This window comes from Magnolia sinica, chromosome 11 (assembly GCF_029962835.1).
Source record: "Magnolia sinica isolate HGM2019 chromosome 11, MsV1, whole genome shotgun sequence".
NCBI classification, from domain to species: domain Eukaryota; kingdom Viridiplantae; phylum Streptophyta; class Magnoliopsida; order Magnoliales; family Magnoliaceae; genus Magnolia; species Magnolia sinica.
In genome coordinates, this window is record NC_080583.1 from 81,272,776 (window position 1) to 81,288,642 (window position 15,867).

At 42.0% G+C, this 15,867-nt stretch overlaps 1 non-coding gene across 1 annotated transcript; it reads left to right on the forward strand.

Moving 5' to 3' along the window:
- Nucleotides 1–302: 302 nt before the first annotated feature.
- On the forward strand, nucleotides 303–409 carry LOC131219839 (small nucleolar RNA R71). Its single transcript, XR_009158481.1, has one exon. It is a non-coding gene; the product is annotated as a small nucleolar RNA R71 (small nucleolar RNA).
- Nucleotides 410–15,867: the final 15,458 nt, after the last annotated feature.

Sequence of the window (15,867 nt, forward strand, 5' to 3'; positions counted from 1 at the left end):
TATCCTTCTTTCCTTCCATGGCCTCAAATTTTCTTATGAGATTATTCACTTTATAATTGAGATTGTCTTCTTCTTTCAGGAGATACATTCCGCCTTTCTCCTTAGATTGATTTGGTCTAGACGTGGTGTTTGATTTTGGGTAATAATCCCAAGATTGTATTTTTTTAGCCAGACTGTCGAGGTAGTCCCATACCTCGTCGACATCTTTATTAATGAACTCTCTATTACACATTGTCTCGACCATTTGGCGCATGGAAGATGTCAGTCCATCGTAGAAAAAATTTGTAATGCGCCATGTTTCAAATCCGTGTTGTGGGCATGAACTGACCAAATCTTTGAACCTTTCCCAACATTGGAAGAATGTTTCATCTTCCTTTTGGGCAAAGTTCATGATTGCTTTTCCGAGGGTAATCGTTTTATGATGTGGAAAGAATTTTTTTATGAATTCCCTCTGCATATCGTTCCATGTGCCAATTGATCTAGGACGCAGTGAATGTAACAACGTCTTAGCCTTCTCTTTTAAGGAAAAAGGAAAGAGTTTCAGCCTGATTGTATCCTCAGATACATTAGGAAAATATAATGTAGCTATAATCTCATCGAACTCTTTCAAATGTAAATATGGACTTTCTGATTCAAGTCCATGAAATTTGGGAAGAAGTTGGATAACTCCTGACTTGATGTCCATTTGTCTTGTATTTTCAGGGAAAATCATGCATGAGGGCGTACTCACTCCCGCCGGTTGTAAATAATCTCGTAAAGTACGAGGCGGGGGTGCCTGATGCACCTCATTCTCATCTTGGGTATCCTCCACCCTGGGTGGAAGTAGAGGAGGTTAGTCTTCAGCCATAACTTCAATTAACTCAGGGGATTTCGAGTGGTGTCTAGTCCTGTGATGGATAGTCAACCCCTCAACCAATCCTCCTTCAGTCAAGAGACGTCGAGCGTTGTCACGGGCCCACTTGGGCATGAAAAACTCGTAGCCCTCAATCAAATTCAAAACCTAATTCTAAGAAAGGAAAAGAAAATCTAGAAAGAAAGAGAGAGTTGGAAAGAAATTACCAAATTAAAGTCCCTAAGTTAAAGACCGAATTAGAAATTTCTATCTTAAAGGCCTACAAAATAGGAAACAGATTAGTTTCTAGAAATCAGAAAAACTAAACCTAAAGTTAGAAAAATCCTAATCTTAAACTAATCCTAAAATTAGTTGATTTCAGAAAACGTAGCTGTCAATCCCCGGCAACGGCACCAAAAACTTGTTCACTCCCCAAGTATAGGGTTGTGATGTAGTAATAAACTCGGTGAGACCGAGGTCGAATCCCAAGGGACTGAAACCTGTACATTATCTGAAACTAGGTAAAATTAAAATTAGACTAAGATGAAATCTAAATAGAATGACCTTTTAGGGAATAATTGTGAAATAATTATTTAAAACTTAAGAAAATCAGAATTAAGAAACTAGGGATTCAGAGGATCCACTTGTAGAGATCAGGGAGATCTTATGCCCGCTTCAAGAATTATGGAAATTGAACTGAACTTACTTGATTTAGTTTTCAAGAGATGAAAGGTATATGAATTAGAGTAGATTCCATCACCAAACCATGCCCAGGAGACAAAGCAAACAACAGAATTAAACCAATTACCAACCAATCAACAATGCATGAAGGTTAGGAAGGGTACCGTCATCCGACCATGCCCATGAGACGATGGTGAACAACAGGGCTTCCTGACGTCATAAACATTAAAAGGAGGAAGAAAATATTCAAAGCCATTGCAGACCCATTATAATTTCAGTCACAACAGACCATTAAAGACGAAAAAAATATTTCTTCGATAATCAACTAAAATCAAATTCAATTCATAAATTTAAAATAGAGTCTCCCATCTCGCTACAGGCTTCACCTCTTAGCCCTAGCTAAGAGGTTTAGCCGATCACAGACATGATTAGGCTAGATTCAAAATAAAAAGAAAAAGAAAAGGAAAAGACAAAACCAGATATCTCTCCCTCTCTCTGCTTACGTCCAGCCCAAGCCGTGCTCACGTCCAGCACTGAATCTTCTTCCTTCCCTTCATAATCCCCCCTCTCTTCTCTCTTTTATTTTATATACATCAGGGGCCACTTGCGCAGGTATTGAACGGATGAAATTCGACGTGTACGGTTAATTTATGGTCCTCGGGCGATGTATGAATTTTCGAGCTGAACGGATGGTGGGAACCCTGTGTTCTTGCACTCTGGATGTCTTTTGGGCCACTTGAGCTTCAGTTTCTCGATTTTCTTAGATCTCTGGCGTGCAAAGCTGTCGATCTTAGTCTCCTGGGATCCGTCACTTGCCTTAGTGACTTCAAACCGTTAAATTCATGCTTTTAGTACCCTTTCCCAGTTCAGGCTCGTAAATACGCCCTGCATCACAAACATGATTAAATCAGCCATTAAACGAAATTATGCTTGTAGATCCAAGTAATAACTGGGGTCTAATATGTAATATTTGACCCTCAACACAAGGCTAATTATCGAGGCCGATTCTGATTGTCGAGGCCGATTACTGAGGCCAATTGTATAGGCCGATTATCGATGCTGATTATCGTTACCGACTATCGATACCGATTTTAAGTATGTAACAGCATAGCATCATGATACATGCCCTTAAGCATCATTTGCATGTTTGTTATGAGATGTGATTGACCATTGCATGTGCCATTGAGCTGATTGTTTATGGGATTCCTTGATAGGCAGAGTCATCCCACATAAGTGTACGGTATGCGTAGGATTGATGCATGATTGAACTGTGTGACTCATGCATCTTGCGCTTTGTAATATGATTACTATATGCCCTAACGACATCAAGACTGTGGCCTCCATAGGCATATTGTGGATGACGAGATGAGATACTGAAAATGTTTGGTTCTAGCATACGGGCGATATAGATGTCCCTGGGTGAAAATTCTTAAACCTTTGTGACCAGGAGACGCCCCAGCGTCGAGACTGAGTGGATATATATGAGCGCATGAGGGCCGTATACCAGTAGGCCGTGTCTCCCATTGTGTCGTGGTCGGTGGGAGGGGGTGTGACCTTACCCGCCTGAGTGACGAGCTAATATGTAGGTTGAGTTTGAACAGCTTGAGGAATGGGTCAGCTATCGACGAGCTGGGCCCGATATTGGCAGGTGGATAGTGAGGTCTCTTCCACTTACCCAGTTGTGCGCTCGTAAAGGGGCGGTAAGCTAGCGTAAAGTGTAATAGACCTCGGTGATGATCCTAGAGATGTACGGTACTAATATGAGTAGGAGTTGCATACTCATTCATTCATTCATTCATTCACTATCCACTCGGGCTGGTGGTGCATAACTAATTATTGTGTACCATCGCAATAGCCAGAATTTCTGTTGGGGCGCGCGACCAACCTGAGGTCAGGAGTTTACCACATTGAGTCTATCTATCCAAATTTAGCTATGAGACTGGTGTGGATAGAAGTTCCCTTGTGATGGACCTCATAGCCTACGATACTACATACTTTCATCCCGACTTCACACTCCAGCTTGATCATTTTATTTGCACCGCATACTGCATCCGCGGCTTATGGCATTTTAAGTTGCTATGTTTCTGCATTTATATGTCCTGGATGATCCTGACGGTATTTTTGGACTCATCAGGATTTACATATTGCGTTGCATCCTCAGTATATGATGCTTTTGCATCGCATAGCCTGGATAAGACTGATGAAATTTATGGACTTACTAGTATGTTTCCGCATTACTCTGATATTGTACGATTTATGGATTGCCAGTATTTTTGCTTACTTTGATATCTATATGCTTGGCACGTGCCTCGCACACACTTACACCACCCTCTAAGCTTTCTATAAGCTTATGCACGATAGATACGTGCAGGTGGCATTAGGTCGCAGCAGCGTTAAGCTTAGATCGTGTAGCTATTTTCTGGAACTTTGATTTTTGATATATGTATTTACCTTTCAGCACTGTATTCAACTATTTATATTTGTGGATATGTGATGATGATGTTGCCTTTGTGATTTGGGTAACCTTGTGGTTATGCTTATTACAAGTTACATGTACATTGAAAAATCTTTCTTGTAGGATCCTAGAATCGGAATCTGGCATATGGGCAGTGTGAGTCGAGAATGGGGTACTATGGAGGCTATCGGCACCGGATTCGGTGATCGAGAATTTTGTGAGCCCGATTTTTGAGTTTGGGACGTGACACCGGATGACTAAACCCATGATGCTGATCGGACCCATGCAAGCATGCATGTGCTCGGGCAGGAGCCAAACATAAGCGTACGTTGGCGTTCCTCCAAAAAGATAGAGCTCTATGGCCGCCACATTTACGATCTGAGACAACATCTCTTTTTCAATCCCAGCCATTCATTGATGACGCTTCTTAGCGCTTCTTTCAGTGCCCGAAATGGGCAAGCATTCGTCTGCACTGCAGAATGACGTGGGGGAACATTTCCACTTTGGGAAACATGTGCTGGCGCGATCTGGACCTCCCACCAGGTTCCGTATATTGATCTCAATCGCTTCCTCTAGGGCAGCAATGGCCTTGTTAGAAGGGGTGTCTCGTCTCACGAGAAAACCATGAAGGGCGGGAAAATCTCGTGAAATGTAGGCAAACGGCGAAGATCGGTGGAAAAAGTGGGCCCTATGATGATCAATGGCCCCATCTGATCCATTCAAATGGATCAGATCACACTGACAGGCCATATACAAAAATCCACCATTGTCAGCCACATCATCTTCTCCGTTAGATTGAAATACCCATCGTGATGGGGTGGGCCTCACTGGGGGTAGAAAGATACTTTTTTGAGAGGCCGCGACAGCAGGAATCCATCCCTCATGATGGATCTACTTCATGCATCCAAGAAATGAAGGTGGGGGCGAGAATGCGTCCACCTTTCTCAGCCATTAGATGAGTCGTGCAAGCACTCCTCTCAGCTATAAAAGGAGGGCGTGCATCTCGGGATTCGCACCAAGAGCTGGGAGATAAGGAAAGGAAATAGAAGACAAAGGAAGAGTGAGTGCGGGAATAGTGAGCTCGGTGCCGCACTGCACCAACTCGACTGGTTTAACTTAGATTGAGTTAGGTCAGTACAGATCAGCAGCACCACTATAAGAGGTAGAGAGGGAGAGTGGGAAGCAAAGAGAGAGTGAGAGAAAGCAAAAAAAAGAGGAAGGAAAGGAGAGAGAGAGAGAGAGAGAGAGAGAGAGAGAGAGAGATGATGCACAGGGGTTGAGTTGGTGCCGCACTGCACCTAGTCAACCCGTTTAACTCGGATTGAGTTGGGTCAGTGTGAGCCAGAGGCAACCAAAGAGAGAGGCCTGTAGGTTGGTACTCTCAGCGATTGGAGGAGGAAGGATCTGCTAACTATTACAGCCCGTTAAAATGACTTAACCAGCTTCGAGTTCACTTCGTGGTCACCCAGAGGTCAAACGGCTCGATTGTGAGGACCGAGTGGTCGACTCAGCAAACACTTATATCGGGCCAGGTAATCTCCCAACACTCCACTACAACCCATTTAAATGGCCGCCGTTTGGCCCTATCTAGTGAAACACGTTAATGGGAGCTTGCAAATGTGAGTGAAGTAGTTTGTCAGGCAAGACTCGATCATGATAGCGGGTGTAGCTTAGGGACACCCTAAATCATGGTCGGAATCCATCTCGTACCTGTCCGATCGACTTGGTGTTGGAAGGACGGTTTGAGGTAACACCATTCCGTCAATGTAGGGCCAACTCGATCGGCCAGTGAGTTCTGGGCTGAATCGAGTTCAAACTTAACCCACAAACCTGCCACTAGCTAGATGCGCTGGTTTCCACAACTCATGGGCCTAACAGGTGGTTCGGCCTTGCCCAATGCATGGACGACCAAGGGACCAAGGGCCGAGGCCTTTACCCGCTAACACGCTCCATCCCATGTGGGTGGCCTCAACCGAGTCATCTCGATTGAGTCGACTCAAGACCTGAAGCTCTCCCAACCAAGTTTTAACCAACTGGATCGACTCAGATTGGTCGACTCTTTTTTTTTTTTAATACTTAGGTCACTCTTAGGTGGATTTAAATCCTCTGATTGCCAACATCATGGCCTATTTCCCCTTGCTGTAATAGTGGCTGGACCATCTAAGTCAATAATGCATGGTTCAACACATTTCACAATCACACGGTTCGATTGGATTTCAATAACTACGATTTTGTGGCTTGGTGCAATCAGAGAGTCCATGTTCTTCCAGATATGGGAGACCTTGGAGCTACGTAAAGGTAGCTTGTGTTGGCCAAATCTCTAAGGAAACTAATCTATCTTACTAGGGTGGTGTCGTTGCATCTCCAAGATTAGCTCACCAAGGTAAATGAGTAGACATTACAAGATTCTTAGTCCATAGAAAAACAATCACCTATAAAGTGATGACTTCTTCCCTTTAAGCTTTCCATTTTCAAATTAGTTTAAGTAATGGTCTTTATTAAGAATCACAATTGTTATCTCATAGCATGCGACCTCTTACACTAGTTATGAATTCTTAAGACATGATTTATATTTGATTTATAATTGATAGTTGTGAACCATGATTGCATGCGATAGTTACTTACATGATAACTCCCATTTTAATCGATAGTTCACATCATGACCTATTGTGATTATTATGCTTAACATATGTCTGTCATGCTATAACTATATACTTTCACATGAATTGTTGTAAGTCACTTATGAATCTATATTCACTACACTTACTAGTGGGTAATCCATCTTGTGTATGTGAACACATATTTAGGATGTAAAAAGATTTAATGTGTTAAGAAATGGATCATAGATTTGGAGGTTATATGAGACATGGAACATTAATGTGTGATTTACCATCCATATGTCATACGGCTTGAGCGGCTTAGAAATGACCTCTTTAACCGCTCTAATTTAACCTTACCTGACCTCTTTGCCATCTTAATTTAATGTTCCAAGTACCCTTTTATCGTTGCGATTTAATATCTGTCCCATGTTTTAATGTTTGCCTTGCGCGGCTTCGATGGCCTAAACCCATGCAATAGTTATCCCTATTTATTGAATTTGATTGACCACTGGTCAATAGGCATCCATTAAACATCTTAAGATGAGAAAATCTCATGGGCCGGGGATGGTGGAATGGGACGCTATGCCCGAGTTGTCGGCCTACGCTGGATGACGAGTCCCCTCACCTGCCTCTGGATGACTACCTACCCTAGGAATTGAAAGGTTGGTGACCCTTGAGTTACTTAAATTGGCTGGTTGTAATTAGAATCATAATGGTTTGGCTAATCATGCATTCATAGCATACTGTCGATGACGGGTGGCTAATTCTGGATGTTGTAGCACATGCCCTTAGGCTTAGTGGGGTATCATTTCGCTAGCTCCCAGACCATCGATTATCGACCTACATTCGTGATGTACAATGGCTTAGTCATTATACTGTACGTGATGTGCTACGCTGATGACTGGTCTTATGCATGAGTGACGAGCCGAAGTCCGATTGGATGAGCATCCCCAGGTCAATGTGCATTCATGTATCCATGCATCTAAATAAGACTGCATCATGCTTTGTTTTGAATGTCTTGTTGTTTTTAACTATGCTTAGCTAAGGTGACGGTGTGTAATCTTAAGGAAAATTCACACTGAGTTGGTCACTCATTCATCGAATATTCAACCGTATAAAGAATGCAGGTATAGGCGGGAACGACTACAAAGCATGCCCCGGTGACGTGGCAGTGGTATTGGAGGAGGGATACTACGAGGAAGAGCAGTAGCAGCAGGCGGCAAAATGTTATGAACTTAATCAGTAGTTGCAGTATTTCTTTTCTAGTTTGTCTTGGTACACTGAAACTCATGAATTCTGTATTTAAGGTCCCCATCTGAGTGGACCGGGATCTTAATATTTGATTATATGATATTACCTATGGTTGTTTATGCTATTGCACTCTGATTTTGATATACTACCATTTGCCTGATTTATTTGGCGCTTGGGTTTTTGGAAAACAAGTTCTATACTCGGGTTCTGGAAACTAGGGTGTGACAGCGTATGTGTGTATAGTGCCAGGCATGCCAATGTATTTTACAACTCGATCCGAAGTGAGTGCCTTTAACCCCAAGCATTGGTATGGATCAAGAAACTGTAGGTAGTCGTTTATGACCAAGAACTAAAGCAATTCAATCATCTATTTAGTCACTTGTATACACAATTAAACGATTTGTGAAGGGACTGAAGGGGATGATTAGTCCTTCTAATGAGTTTTTTTTTACCTTTCAAATGAAAGGATTTATTCTTAACATGATAGCAGAGATGATCTGAAATATACAACGCGTAAGTAAAATGAACTCAATCGTATTAATTGAAATGAAAATAAAACTTACAAATATATCCTTGATCAATCAAGTGTTTGTGCATGGTGTAGATGACGAGGCCTTATATTGAAATCTTCCTTGGTCTAATGACTCGGGCGTAAATTAAGGGATTGAATTACACTACTGAAAGCAAAAGTAAAAGTCTTTCTTGCAATGCATCTCTCGACGTAGGTAGAGGAGCCTTGCAACTCCTATTCTAAGTTGGTCCGCAACAGTGTAGATAGATAAGGTTACACTACTTCCTAACCTAAGACTGCGAAGCATCATATACAGGTTGTCATATGTTAAAACAAGATAAAAGATAAAATTGATAGGCTGCATTGTATTGTACATTTGATTTGAGATGTGGGCCCAAAGCTCTTTGTTTTTTTTATTTTTTCATATTTATAGAAGACATCTCCATGACTAATTATGTTTGTTGATGCGAAGATAACCGTCTAGAACCAAAGACAGTCCCGGCCTATTAAAGGACACTACGTGTACTAGCTCTTTAACACGAGTTGGCTATTGATTGCGCGCAGGTCGCACTCCTGACATATGGATGAGAGTTTATTTGGAGCCGCCACGTGTGGTAGTGATAGTTACGTGCTTCTCTTTACAAATGTAAATCATGAGCCATATGAAATTAGGCCAACTTAGTGCCGTTGTTAACATGTTCCTCAGATGTTTTCGGCAATGGGAACCACGTGGGGGTGCGTCAGCCGAACCTATCATGTCTCAGATTTTAAAAAGGAAAATAATAATAATAATAATAGTAGGGACTCACTCTGTATGGTCAATGGATCCGTTAAAACGACCCATTCATGTCCCAGATTTAAAAAAGTAAAAAAAATAAGGAAAAAAAGAACAATGTATGAAGGCCACAAAAAAATTAACCATTTTTATTTTGTTTTGAATTTTTTTCCTTAAAGTACATTTTTGATCCACCGATTGAGTATGTCCCGCATGATATAATTGGGAGATATAATTGGGAGAAATGTTTTTCACGGACACGGATTAGCTGGTGAAAGTTGAGTAGCAGACCCGCTACTAAGTGACATCACCAACTTTTGTGGGCCGCACCATGATGTATGTGTTGTATCCATTGGCTCTTTATCCATTTCAAGAGATAATTATAGGGCACAATAAGGAATGACTCGGATGCAAAAACTTGAGAGGATCTGGTATTTAAAAAATAAAAAAAAAACAGTGGGGAAAGTAATGCCCACCGTTAAAAACTTTTAATGGCTCAGGAAGTTATCGGTCAAGCTAATATTTATGTTTTTCCTTTGTTTATGTCTGTGTTAACTTACGAGCAGGTTGATCTCAAATAAACATCATGATGGACCTGTGAAGGTTTCAATGGTGGCCGTCACTCGCTCCACAGTTTTCTGTGGTGGGTTCATCTGAAATTTTAATCTTTCTCAGTCTTTGGCTTATACCCTTAAAATGATCTCTCCAAATGGATAGATGGTGTGGATACAACACATACATCGTGGTTAGACCATAAGATCCGGTGACATCACTCCAGCCGCTGAGTCTCGCTACTCAACCTACTTAAGCTGTCCGTAGCTAGTCCGCGTCCGTTTTCCACGAGTTAGGCATATTCAAGTGACATGATTGCTGCATCAGAAATGATTATGATTAAGTTATATTTGTTGGCAGCCATGTGATTTGTTAAGTTTATTACGGCCAACGTGATTCTCGGGGTTTGGGAATCTACATATATAATGGTCTCTTTCTGGTGAGAAATTTGCGACTGTACGACCCACTTATGGCCCATTTACGAGACCAGGCCTACCTTATTTCACTTTGCAAAAATAAGCCCCAGCTGCTTTTTCCTTCAACCGGATCGGTGGTGCTCGAAGACGAGCGCTGACACTCCTTGAACTCCGAGTTGTACGAACGGTTCAAAAGATATCAAAGTTACATGGGCCCCACAGTTACGTATTTATTATATCCACAACGTTCATCCATATTTCGAGATCATTTGGGAGCATTATCAAAAAAAAAAAAATCATATCCAAAGATCAACCGGACCACACCACAAAGAGCAACGGGAAAATTGATTTTCAACGTTAAAAATTTTGTAGGGCCCACCATAACATTTATTTTCCATCCAATCTATTCATAAGGTCACAAAGACCTGGATGAAGAGGAAAAACAAATTTCATAATAATCCAAAACTTCTGCAACCCCTAAAAGGGTTTCAATGGTAGACGTTCAATCCTCCACAGCCTTTTACAGTGTGGTCCACTTGATAGCTAGATCTGTCTTATTTTTCATCTCAAGTCTTAATACGAGTTCGTCGAATATATGGACGGTTTGGATATAACACATACCTCATAATAGGACCCACAAAAAGCGGTGGGGATTACAACAATAAAAAATAAAATAATAATAAATAAATAAGCCAGGAACTTATGGCTACGGTGTTTTCTATAGCTACGGATTATAACTGTAGCTATAGCCGTAGCCACTGCCGTTTCAATATGTCCTTTTCTATGTATCGAAGGTCTTTCGATTAATCGAAAAAGGTTCAGAATTGTCCAGCAAGTTTGCCTTAAAAATCCTGCAATTTTCGATACATATCGAAGAGTATTTGATATCTATCAAAGGTGATATGACCAATAGCTACGGATTATAACCGTAGCCATAACTGTAGTCTGTGCCAATTTATGAATTTTTATTTTTATTTTTACTTGGATAAATTTATTCTACCTACAATTTTCTCTAATACATATTTATATAAATATGTATATATAAGCATATAAATTTTTTTTTTCTCTTTTTTTCATTTATTTCTTTATTCATTTAACAAGAATATCTCCTAAACCAAAATTAGTTACTTGACGTACCCTATATGATTTTGGGGTAGGAGAAGCTACTTTAGCTAACCAACCTAGTTATTTTTCAAGATTCCATCAGATCTATGGTCGAAAATCCATTTCATTCACTTCGCGGTCAATTTCAATTAGTTCGCGGTCAGTTTCATTCATTTCATTTACTTCACGATCAATTCCGTGCATTTCATGGTCAATCCCAGCGATTCCGTGTTGATTCACGGTCATTTTGAGGCATTTCACGGCCAATTCCCTTCACTTCACGGTCATTTGCATGCATTTCACGGCTAATTCGCTTTAATTCATGATCATTCCCATGTATTTAATCATACATCAAGTGGGTCCCAAATCAAAAATCAATGGTGGAGATTCCTTCTCCACTAAAATGGAAGGTCTAGATGACCTCTATCCATACAAGGAGAATAAACATCATGATGGGGTCCATGGAGAATGGCCCCATCATGGAATGATCATGAGGATCAAAGTAGGCCATCGGCCACATTTAGGGTCCAAAGTGATATCTATACCATCAATCGGTAGGCCTCACTTGGCCCATCATTAAAATATGAAAACATAGCCTATAAAGCACCCACCGTTCGATCCTCTTGGTCCGATGGAACGCCGATCTCCTTGTATCCCTCTTTGATGGAAGATGATGAGAAAGGAATGGCTAGGATGATGGATTTTGGGGTGGGAAGTGAGCCACACACATGCAATTTTCTCTCTTGGGATGCTTAGACGTCTACCATTTTTGGTTGCTTGGAAATGTGAAGTGAAAGAGAGAGAGAGAGAGAGAGAGAGAGAGAGAGAGAGAGGGTGGTTATAAGAGAGGTGATGGGTGATAGAGTGATGGATGTGAGGTGATGGTGTACTTGACATGTATGGGTGTGTAAGAGAGAGGGTGAGAAAGAGTTGACTTTGGGTTTGCTTGACTTGAGGATAAAGAAAGCATTGATTGATTGATTGATGAGACATGATGTAGAGATTCTCTTGGGATTGTAAATGCGTGGTGTTTTTCTCTAACTAAACGTGGGCCCACATCTCATGGCCAAGGTATCGAATCGGTATGCAAGACGCGGCGTTGGAACCGCGGCAACGGTGCGGTCGCAATGGTATAAGTCTCGGGTTAAGCCAACTCTGGAATACGGGACACGACTCAAGGTTGTGCGCAAATGCAATGTACGCATCGTGGGTCGCTGGAATTCGATGGGAAGGATCGCGGGAATCAACAGAACTATACGAACTAGGATACGGGTCTTACACGGATCATATGAACTTTAATCTAACTGTTTCATATGGTGTGGTTCACTTCAGCCTTTAATATATCAACTTTTTGTGCCCATGGTCTAAAATAATATGTCAAAATGGATAAACGGCTTAGATAAAATACGTTCATCAAGGTGGGCCCCACATGGCTCTGAAAGACTTTCAATCTACCATATACATGTTTTTACTGGACTTGGACTTTTGACGTGCACGGTGCACTGCACGAAATGGCAGTGGCTTGCTTTTCATGTAAGCACAGCGTTCGCATTATGACTTCTTTATCGACGCTTGCAAGTTCTGTAGGTTTGATCATGGGGTATGTGTTATATCCAAACCGTCCATCCATTTGGCAAGCTCGTCTTAAGGCTTGAGACGAAAAATAAGACAGACCTAACTATCAAATGGACCACACGAATTGTTTAACGGTGAAAATCATTCTCTGCTGTTATTTGTGGTGTGGTCCAGATGATCTTTGGATATTGTTTATTTTTTGGATAATTCTCTATAATTATCTCTAAAAATATATGAACAGTGTACATATAATAAATACATCACTGTGGGGCCCATATAACTTTGATATCCTTTGAACCGTTCGTACAACTCGGAGCTCGAGGAGTGCCAAATGCCAGTACTGTACTGGAAATGGACTAGCTACTCCCCTTGCCACTAGCCACTAGTTGGTGGTCAGTGCTCTATGGGCCCCACCATGATGTATGTGTTTCATCCATGCCCTCCATCTATTTTTATAGATCATTTTATTTATGAGAAAAAAATGAGGTATATCGAAATCTCAAGTGGACCACATTATAGGAAACAGTGTTGAATGAACGTTGACCATTAAAAACGTTTTGGAGGCCATAAAAGTTTTTGATCAAGCTGATATTTATTGTTTCCCTTCATCTGGGTCCTTATGACCTAATCAATGGATTAGATGTCAAATAAACATTACAGTGGGCCTTAAGAGGATTATAATGGTGGATATCCAATCATTATTATTTTCTTGTGGTGTGGTCCACCTGAGATTCCCTATCAGTTTTTTGTATAAAGCCTTAGAACGATCTGTAAAATGCATGAACAGAATGGGTGAAACACATACATCTCTGGATCGGGTCGGATCAGATCGAATCGGATCCAATTAGATCGAATTACGGATCGGATCAATCCGGGTAGGTATGGATCCGAACTCGACCCAAAACGTTTTCGGATCTGGACTACCCTACTCGATCCGCACCAATCTAGGCAGTCGGATCAGTTCGAATCGGGTCGGATCTGGTCGGATTGGGTCGGATCCACCGGATCGGGTCAGGATTGCCCAGCTCTAATTACTAGTTAAGTACATATCCCATCACTCCCTTACCAAAGCAACCCCAAAGTTAAAGCAACCCATCCCTTACATGTCAAGTACACATCACTCACTCACCCATCACTCCATCACCCATCCCTCTCTCCTTACAACCCTATGTGGGCCATACGTGGGACCCACCTAGCTGATTGGCTGGTGTACGTTACCTAGCAACAAAGCTTCTGATGATTGACGTCAGCAAGTCCCATGGATTCCATCTATATGCACACTGTCCGTCCACGTGGGACGTGTGGGACCCACTTGCTGCATGGGTTGCATCCACACCATCCATCTGGACATGGGGTGTAGGATCCCATGTGATGTGTTGTTTCATCCACCTATTATATTTGTAATATCCCGCACCATCCATCTATTTGGACGTGGCCCACCCCACACGTGTGGCACGTGTGGGATGGGATCCACCTTCATGTGTGATTTATCTGCACCATCCATTACCTAGGATGGTGCTATGTGGGCCAGCGTGATGTATGTGTATATCCACACCTTCCGTCCATTTTCCTTGGACGTGGGGCCCACCTCACACGTGTGGCTCGTGTGAGGGTGGGGCCCATCTATTTGTATGTATTTTATCCAGCACCGTGCATCTGGATGGTGCATGTGAAGGCTCACTTTGATGTACGTATTCTATATCCTCACGTCCATGGGCCCAGTATATGTTTGGCCCTATGAAGGACACTCCTTGGGAGCAATTTTGGTTAAATGTCCACATTGATGGGCAATGATGGTTAAATGTCCACATTGTAACCTTCCCTTAGGCCCTTTGTTAGGCTAATTATTGAGGCCAATTCCGATTGTCAAGGTCGATTCCAATTGTCGAGGCTGATTATCGAGGCCGATTCTGTTTGTTAAGGCCGATTCCGATTGTCGAGGCTGATTATCGAGGCCGATTCTAATTGTCGAGGCTGATTACTGAGGCCGATTGTATAGGTTGATTATCGATGCCGATTATCGTTACTGGCTATCGATACCGATTATAAGTATGTGACAGCATAACATCATGATACTTTCCTTATAAGCATTATTTGCATGTTCGTTATGTGATGTATTAACCATTGCATGTGCCACTGGGCTAATTGTTTATGGGAATCCTTGATAGGTAGAGTCATCCTATATGAGCGCACGGTATGCGTAGGATTGATGCATGATTGGACTGTGTGACTCATGCATCTTGCACTTTGTAATATGATTACTGTATGCCGTAGCGACATCAGGACTGTGGCCTCCACAGGCATATCGTGGATGGCCAGATGGGATACCGAAAGTATTTGGTTCTAGTATACGGGTGCTATACATGTCTCTGGGTGAAAATTTCTAAACCTCTGTGGCCAAGAGACGCCCCAATGTTGAGACTGAGTGGATATATATGAGCGCATGAGGGCCGTATACCAGTAGGCCGCGTCTCCCATTGTGTCTGGTCGGTGGGAGGGGGTGTGACCTTACCCACCTGAGTGAGGGGCTAATATGTAGGTTGAGTTTGACCAGCTTGAGAAATGGGTCCGCTATCGACGAGCCGGGCCTAATATTGGCAGGTGGATAGTGAGGTCTCTTCCACTTACCCAGTTGTGCGCTCAAAAAGGGAAGATAAGCTGACGTAAAGTGTAATAGACCTCGGTGATGATCCTAGAGATGTACGATACTGATATGAGAAGGAGTTACATACTCATTCATTCATTCATTCATTCACTATCCACTCGGGCTGGTGGTGTATAACAATTATTATGTACCTTCGCAATAGTTAGAATTTCTGTTGGGGCGCGCGACCAACCTGAGGTCAAGAGTTTACCACATTGTGTCTATCTATCCAAATTTAGGTATGAGACTGGTTTGGATAGAAGTCCCATTGTGATGGACCCTGTAGATACTACGTACTATTATCTCGACTCACACTCTAGCTTAGTCATTTTATTTGCACCGCAAACTGCATCCGCGACTTATGGCATTTGAAGTTGCTATGTTTCTGTATTTATATGTCCTAGATGATCTTGACGGTATTTGTGGACTCATCAGGATTTACATATTGCGTTGCATCCTCAGTATATGATG